The sequence below is a fragment of the Cetorhinus maximus genome, chromosome 20, assembly GCF_964194155.1.
Source record: "Cetorhinus maximus chromosome 20, sCetMax3.hap1.1, whole genome shotgun sequence".
In the NCBI taxonomy this organism is placed as follows: Eukaryota; Metazoa; Chordata; class Chondrichthyes; order Lamniformes; family Cetorhinidae; genus Cetorhinus; species Cetorhinus maximus.
Genome location: NC_135898.1, coordinates 30,174,928 through 30,184,511, shown reverse-complemented (window position 1 = coordinate 30,184,511; position 9,584 = coordinate 30,174,928).

Below are 9,584 nucleotides of genomic sequence, written 5' to 3'. Positions count from 1 at the left end.
AGAAGACCTCTGCATGCGTGCCACCCTCTGTGGACTGTATTGTAGGGCTCCACCAGACCGGTCCAGGCATCGGAACCTCATTTTCAGCATCCCGATAGTTTGCTCCACCAAGTTGCGAGTTGCAACATGAGCCTCGTTATACCTTCTCGCTGCTGCAGTCTGAGTCCGCCGCACAGCTGTCATCAACCACGTCCTCTGTGGGTAGCCCTTGTCCCCGAGGAGCCATCTCTGCAGCCTCTGTAGATCCTGAAAGGCGTCAGGGATCTGTGGCTGACTGAAAATGTAGGTGTCGTGGACACTCCCTGAAAACCAAGTGCAAACCTGCAGGATATGCTGCACATTCAACGAATGGAATCCCTTGCGGTTGACATATTTGACCGCTTGTTGCCATGTGAGTGCAGTCGATGGCACCCTGCACCTGTGGGAAACCCGAGATCTGGGCAAATCCAATCGCTCTTGCGTCCTGGCTTTCCTGATCCAGGGCAAAATGCACAAAGTTGTGTGCCCTTGCAAAGATGGCATTCATGACCTCATAGGTGCATTTGTAGGTGGAGGCTTGTGAGATCCCACAGGGGTCACCTATGGAGCCTGAAAGGAGCCGCTGGCATAAAAATTGAGCGCCACAGTCATTTTCACAGGCACTGAAATAACAGTGGATGCTCTCCATGTCGCCATGGTGCCAAAACCTGCAGCAGCTGGTAGATGTGACCAACTCGTTCCCTAAACATGCTCAATCTTCGTCGACACTGGTTCTCAGTCACCTGCAGGAATTAAAGTCAGGGTCTTGCTGGGTGCCAACAAGTGACAGCTCGCGGTGGTTCTTCAGCAGCATATGCGAGAGCCCCATCTGCCCCTTCTTCCTGAGGGGGCTGCTCCTCCTTCTGCGCAACCAGGTGCCTCCATCGCTGTCTTCTCCATCGTCCCTGCTCTCTGTACACCACGAGGCATATAGCTAGGTCGCCAGGCTCCATGCTCCTGATGTACTCCTCCTGCAGGAAGAAAGAGAGAGACACGTGGGTTAGCTTGGGTGTTCTAAGAACTGCTCTCAGTTAAGTTTGAAGGCACCTTAACGCACCCCAGAGAGCGCTAGCCATCACTTGGATGGCCAGAGTTTAATGCGCTGCATAGCTGCCAGAAGCCCCACCTCCTCTGCCCCACTCCACCTGACCGACTGGGAGCAGCTTTGCCCACTGGGCCTCACTGAGCACTCAGCTCAGACGCAGGCATTCGCCTAAGTGCACTGCAAGGCTGCACTGTTAGCTTGAACCATGGGGGAGACTGGTCCAAACCGTTAAAATGACTTTGCAAGGGACTGTGAGCACCTCGAACAGTGACTGCTCCAAGATTAGCTTTCGCAAGGATGTTGTACAATGTGCACAGTCATCCAGCTGTTCTGCAGTCTACTAAAACGCTCATTAGTTTGCAGTCTGTGCCTGAGGGGCTAAAAGCTCTGAAGCACATGGTGGCACTTTCATGCCTCTGCATTGCTTGAGTGGGCAGATAAGCTAGAGGCCCGACTCTAAGCATGTTAATCTGACTGCGTCTGAACTGTCTCAGCTGCGGAGTAATGGTCACTTTATATAAGCTTTCCCTAATGCGTGGCCACTTCCACCCACCCGGCATCCCCCACCCCCCCGACTCACTTCAACCGCAGGGCAGCCCTTGCACCCTGCCCTCCCAAATCTTGCCTCAATCACAGGCCAGCCCTTGCTCCCCCCGCCCCCAACTTGCCTCAACCTTGAAGTCCAACAGCCGATTCTTGTGAGCATTGCGTAATGTTACTGTGTACTCACCTCTGAATTCTCTTGAAGTGCACGCCTTATACATGCTGTTGTGAAACACCTCAGCATGCTCAGATAATCCAGCATTGGGGGATGGGGGATGATTTTGGCTGGCTGGGCTTATAATGATTTGCAGATGTATTACAATGAGGATGCCAATGTCCGACGGTGAGAAACGCAGCCTGTCACTGACGAGCAGAGCAGACGATTGCAAACTGGTTTTGTGATGTCATGAAACTGATTTATGGCCTTCTCGTCATATTGCCTGCTCACACTGCCGAACACACCTGATGCCAATGGGCACGGTAAATTCCACCCAATGGGTGATCTTCACGGAGGAGCTGTTTCAACTACAGGGTAGATACATTCCAACAAGAGGGAAAGGCAGAGAAGCAAAAGCCAGGACTCCTTGGATAATGAGGGAGATAGAAAATATGATTAAACAGAAAAAAACAAAAAATGAGGATGCATGCTACATGTCAGGTGGATTCTTCAAGCAAGAACCAGGCCAAATACAATAAGTTGCATGGAGAAACGAAGAGGAAAATAAGACTGGCAAAGAAAGGATATGTGAATAGAACCTTAGTTAACGTAAAAGGAATCCAAAAATCTTCTACTAACACATAAATAGCAAGCAGGTATTAAGAGGTGGAGGAGGCCTATTAGGGATAAAGAGGGTGATATATGCTTCAAGGCGTGGGGCGAGGCTAGAATACTTAATGAGTACCTCATATCGGTGTTTACTAAGGAAGAAGATTGTTGCAAAATATGGTAGGAGTTATGGGGTGAAAATTGATAGGCAAAATATACTAGAAAGATTAGCTACACTCAGAGTGGATAAGTCTGGAAGGCTTGCATCCCAGGTTGTTATGGGAAGTGGGGTGGAATTAGTAGCAGGGCTCGTCATCATCTTCCAATCTTCCCTCGATACATGGGAGGTGCCAAAGGATTAGAAAGTGACAAATATGACACCCCTGTTAAAGAAAGTCTGTAAGGACATTCATAATAACTACCGGTCGGTCAGTTTAACATCAGTGTGGGTGAGATTTTAGAAACAATAATCAGATAAGAAATTAAGGCACTTAGAGAGGTTTGGTTAACGAAAGGGAGCCAGCATGGGTTTGGAAAAGGCAGATTGTGGTTGACTTAACTAATTGAGATTTTGATGAAATATCAGAGAAGGTTGATAAGGAAATGCAGTGGATGTTGTCTTTATGAATTTTAAGAAAGCTTTTGACAAAGTATCCCATAAAAAGCTAGGTGAGTGTCTTTGACCTGGAAGCAGTAACAGTTAGGAAAATGTGCAACTACTTGAAAATGTTTTGGGAAACTCATTATTTTTAAAAATGTCTGGAAAGGACTTTTGCATGTTCACATCAATTACAAAGGGATCAAATGTAATTTTCTTGGATAACACGAAATATTGGTCCCCGTCGAAACATAGAAAATAGGAGCAGGAGTAGGTCATTTGGCCCTGCAAGCCTGCTCTGCCATTCAATATGATCATGGCTGATCCTCGACGCCGTACCCATGCACTCTCCTCGTACCCTTGACACCTCTAAAGTCCAGAAATCTATCTATTTTCTTCTTAAATATATTCAGTGACTTTGCTTCCACAGCCTTCTCTGGTAGAAAATTCCATTGGTTCACCACCCTCTGAGTGAAGTTATTTCTCCTCATCTCAGTCCTAAATGGTCTGCCCCATATCCTGAGACTGTGACCCCCTTGTTCTAGACCACCCCACCCAGCCAGAGGAAATATCATCCTTGCATCCAGTCTGTCCATCCCTGCCAGAATTGTATATGTTTCAATGAGATCTCATCTCAGTCTTCTAAACTCCAGTGAATACAGGCCTAATTGGCCCAATTTCTCCTCATACGGCAATCCTGCCATCCCAGGGATCAGTCTGGTGAACATTCGCTGCATTTCCTCTAATGGAAAGTATATCCTTTCTTAGGTAAGGAGGCAAAAATTACACATAATACTCCAGGTGTGGTCTCACCAAGGCCCCGTACAGCTGCAGTAAGACATCTTTACTCCTGTACTCAAGTCCTCTCACATTGAAGGCCAACATACCACTTGACTTCTTAACTGCTTGCTGCACCTGCATGCTTGCTTTCAGTGACTGGTGTACAAGGACACTCAGGTCCCTTTGTACATCAACATTTCCCAATCTATCACCATTTAAATAATACTCTACCATTGTTTTTCCGACCAAAGTGGATAACTTCACACTTATCCATGTTATACTGCATCTGACATGTATTTGCCCATCCACTCAACCTGTCTCAATTACCTTGAACACCCTAACACCCTCTTCATTGCTCACATTCCTGCCAAGCTTCGCGTCGTCAGCAAACTTGGAAATATTACATTTGGTTCCCTCAACTAAATCATTGATATATATGGTGACTAGGTGGGGCCCACGCACTGATCCCTGCAGTACCCCACTAGTCACTGCCTGCCACTCCGAAAAAGACCCATTTATTCCTACTCTCTGTTCCCTATATGCTAACCAATACTCAATCCATGCCAATATATTACCCCAAATCCCACGTGCTTTAATTTTACACACTAAACTCTTATGTGGGACTTTATCAAAAGTTTTCTGAAAATCCAAATACATTGTATCCATTGGTTTCTCCTTATCTATTCTGCTAGTTACTTCCTCAAAGAATTCCAGTAGGTTTGTCAAACATGATTTCCCTTTGATAAATCCATGCTGACTTTGTCTAATTCCTTTTATATTTTCTAAGTGTCCTGTTATCACATCCTTTATAATAGACTCTAGCATTTTCCCTGCTACTAAGGTTAGGCTAACTGGCCTGTAATTCACTGTTTTCTCCCTCCCTACTGACGGCCTTTGTCCCTTGGAAGCCATGTGGCCAGACACAAAGGAGAGCTGCAAGACATAAAGGAGAACTGAAGGCAGAAAACAATCAACACACAGATGCAGACACAAAGGGAAAGCAGACAGAGATAGAAAGAGGAACACAGAATTTGCATGAGGAGAAGCAAACAAAGCTTTCTTTGAAAACGTCAATTATGACTGGTTCAGGTAAGATAGACAAAGAAAAGCTGTTCCCATTAGCTGATGGTGCTTTGGGAAGGATGTGAGAACTTTTTTTACGCAGTGAGTGGTAATGACCTACAAGAGCTGTGAAAATGGAGATGATCAATGATTTCAAAATGAAGTGGATCACTTGAGGAAAATAAACTTCCAGGGCTACAGCAACAGAGCAGGGAAATGGGACTGGCTGGATTGCTCTGCGGAGAGCTGGCATGGAATTGATGAGCTCCTTCTGTGCCATAATTACTTTATTACATTAACTAGCCTTTCCCCACTAGGCTATTGGGAACAGCAAGGGGGCTACATTTTGTCGTTGTGGGCTGCACCACATCACTAGATTTCACATTGCTGCTTTAGCTCTTCTAAAGTACAAAATAAAAAACATGGGCAGAAAATGTCTACTGTCAATATGCCAGTGGGCAAGGCTCCTCACCAATAGTGCACATTTATAAAATTGTTCCTTTAAACAACTCAGATAATTTACATTTCTAAATTATTTCTCTGTGTGTTGTGTATAATCTGCCAAAGTTATGGAGCCACTGCAGAATCTTTGATGTCTCAGATGAGTGAGAATGCTGTGCACAATGCATCAGAGGCTGCTTTACATAGGAGAATCATGGCTTATGGACAAATATGCAACAAATATTTTGGATTGGCAAGAGTAAATAAATCTACGATCAAAATATTTAAGAATCAGATTGGTTGAGGCGTTTAATCTAAAATTAATTTTTGGTTGAAATGTCAGCCAAGTGCAATGCACTTTCCGACATTGATTAACATCACCCCTCTACAATTCCAGCCTAATTTAAATATGCTGGTGTTTTTACCTCTAGCCCACTTCAGAGAATAATATCCTTTGGGAGCTCACTGCCTATGGGAGCATATCCAGCACTGTTCCTGGATTAAAAGGCCAGTGGCAAATGTTTAAAGGAGAGATCATTTTATGGCAGGAACAAATTTACTCAGTTGCACGTACCAGTATCTTATTTTTGTACAGAGTAGGGAGATGAGAATGCACCATGTCATCAAATTCTCAGATGCTTCTGTGAAAGTAAACAAGTAAGGCAAAATAGGATTGGTGTTCCTGAGCATCTCAGGATAGCACATGAAAGCTCCACAAAGTGCTTGCCAGAAGCTAAACTGAAATGTCAATCAACAAAGCAACAGCCAGAGGAGTTTATGCCAAGTAAGGACACCCCTACCAGGGTAACCAAGTGGACAGCTCACCAGTACCTTGTAGGGTAAATTCAATGTCCCCATGCATCCAGTGAAGGTCATATTCAAGTATGTGCAGATAGGAAACACAAATTCATCAATGTAAACTCCAACCCACAGTCTTTTTCCATGTGGCTCTAGAGGGCTCCTGGGACCTCTGAATTTACCATTAGATGAGAGAATCATACAAAGTTTAAATGGCACATTATAATTTGCTCACACAACCTTCCAGCACTCTGAATGATTACCATGCATGCATATTATGCATCAGGGGGCAATCAGAGCCAGCAAATAATACTGGGAACCATTCTTTCACTTGAAGCTCTCTTTCAGCTTTTCACAACGGGAATGGAATATAAAAGTAGGGAAGTTTTATTGCAGCTGGTGAGACCACATTTGGAATATTGTGTACAGTTTTAGTGGTCTTCTTCAAAAAGGATATAATTACTTTGGAAGCAGTTCGGAGAAGGTTCACTCGACTCATTCTTCATAGGGTAAACCCTTTAACCCAGGAAAGGTTGAACAGGTTGGGCCTATATCCATTGGAATTTAGAAGAATGAGACTTAATGAAACATAATAAGAACCTGAGGGGACTTGATATGGTAGACACTGGGAGGCTATTTCCTCTTGTGGAGGAGACTAAACTAGGCTACACAGTTTAAGAATAAGAGGTCCCCCTTTTCAAACAGTGATGAGGAAATGTTTTTTTTTTCTCAAAGAGTCATTGATCTATGGAGTTCTCTTCCCAGAAAATAATGGAGGTTGGGTCACTGAACTTATTCAAGGCAGAATTAGAAATATTTTTGATAGACTAGGGGCTCAAGGGTTATGGGGAAGGCAGGAAAGTGGAGTAACCACAATCTAATCAGCCATGATCTTATCAAATAGTACTGCAGGCTTGAAGGGCCAAATGGCCTATTCCTGCTCCAACACCTTATAACAGTACCTAAATGTAATTCAGTGAAAGAAAATTTCAACAATAAACTTTGTATAGTTTTGCAAACTTTAACTCTTTTCTTTAGCATTGCTGGTTTTTGAGTGTAATGCCAAATAAATCATTTAAATTGCTCAAATTGCGGTCCTGTTTCTAAATCTACACAAGGAGAGTAAAATGATATAAACGTCAGTTTTACCTTTTGAAGAATGTTGAACAGCTTTTCCATCGTGTGTTTGCTTTTTTCCATTATCTCAAGTTTAACAGTGATTCCATCAATTTTGGACACAATGTTACTAATTGAATGTTCCAGCTGAACAACGCGAAGCCCCAACCTGGAATAAGATTACCCTGTAATAACACCTGTTCATAAAATGTTGATGTTAACAAAAAATTTACTAAAGAAATACTTCACCAACATTACATAAACACTTTTTTTTTAAACAAAGCTATGTCTGCTGTTGGGTCTCTATTCTTTATTTCATATTTATCACAACACCCCACCAGCCCTATCTCAAAATGAATGTGTTTAAAATTCTTCATTTTTTACAGTGCTGTATAGTTTTTTTTAAATGTCAGTGTAAGGATTGGTTAAAATTCCATAAACTTAATTCCTAAATTCTCTATCTCAGCAGTCAGAGTGGAATAATGGTGGATATTTAAATGACACAGGTTAATAAATAAAAATCCCTTTATAATCATAACGAACTGCATTTATAATACATATTTAACGTAGAAACATCTAAAGGCTCTTCAGAAAGCCACAAGGAAAATGGACAGCAAGCCAAAAGAGAGATTACAACAGGCGACCAAAAGATTAATCAAAGAGAATGGTCTTAAGAAGGAAGATACAAAGGTGATGAGACAGACAGGTTTAGAGAGAGAATTCCAGCAAGTACAAAGGCATACAGTCATTTCTAATGATGGGATGAAGGAGAAATCAACAACAGGCCAGATATTCAGAGGAACAGAGAGATAGCATAAGAGCATAGGACCAGGAGTAGGTCATTCAACCTTTCGAGCCTGCTCTGCCATTCGATAAGATCATCGCTGATTTGGTTGTGGTTTCAACTCCACTTTGCTGTCTGCTCCCCATAACCCTTGACTCCCTTGTCTATCAAAAATCTGTCTAACTCTGCCTTACATAAATTCAATGACCCAACCTCTACTGCTTTTGGGGAGGGTTCCACACACTGACGACCCTTTGAGAGAAAAAATTTCTCCTCGTCTCCATTTGAAAAGGTACACCTATGATTCTTAGACTGTGTCCTCATGTTCTAGTCTCTCCCATAAGTGGAAACATCCTGCCAATAACTACCCTATCAAATCCCCTCGAAATCTTATATCTTTCAATAAGATCGCCTCTCATTCTTCTAAACTTCAATGGGTATAGGGCCAACCTGTACAACCTTTCTTCATAAGATAAGCCTCTCATTCTGGGAATGAGTCAAGTGAACTTTCTCTGAACTGTTTCTAATGCAATTATAGCTTTTTCAAATAAGGAAACCAAAACTGTACACTGTATGCCACATGTGGTCTCACAAAGGCCCTGTACAGCTGCAGTAAAACTTCCCTACTTATATATTCCATTCCCTTTGAAACAGGTAGCAACATTCCATTTTCCTTCCTAATCATTTGCTGTACCCGCATAGCAATTTTTTGTGATTCATGCACCAGGACACCCAGGTCCCTCTGTACCACTGAGTTCTGCAATCTTTCTCCAATGAAATTGTATATTTCTTTTCTATTCTTCCTGCCAAAGTGTGCAAGTTCACATTTTCTCACATTATACTCCATCCGCCAAATTTTTGCCCATTCACCTAACCTGTCTATATTCCTTTGCAGACTCTCTACCTCCTCTTGACAACTTACTTTCCTACCTATCTTGGTGCCATCAGTAAAGTTAGCTACCATACATTTGGTCCCTTCATCCAAATCATTGATGTAGATTGTAAGTAGTTGAGGCCCCACTGATCCCTTTGACACTTCGCTAGTTAAGCTTGCCAATCTGAAAAAGACCCATTTATCCCTACTCTCTGCTTCCTGTTAGCTAACCAATTCTTTACCCATGCTAATATGTTGCCCCCTACACCATGTAATCTTATCTTGAGTAGTAACCTTTGCTGTGGCACCTTATCAAATGCCTTCTGGAAATCCAAGTACACCACATCTACAGGTTGCCCTTTGTCCAACTTGCTTGTTATTTCCACAGAAAACTCTAATAAATTAGTTAAACATGATTTCCCTTTCACAAACCCATGTTGACTCTGCCTGATCAAATTATGATTTTCTAAATATCCTGCTATAACCTCCTTTATAATGGATTCTAACAATTTCCCTAAGACAGATGTTAGGCTAACTGATCTGTAGTTTCCTGCTTTCTGTCTCCCTCTTTCCTTGAATAAAGGTATTACATTAGCTATTTTCAAATCCACTGGGACCCTTCCAGAATCTAAGGAATTTTGGAATACTATAAACAATACTTTTATTATCTCTGTAGCCACTTCTTTTAAGGGCCAGGGATGCAGGCCGTCTGGTCCTATAGACTTGTCAGCCTTTAGGTCTAATAGTTTTCGCCACACT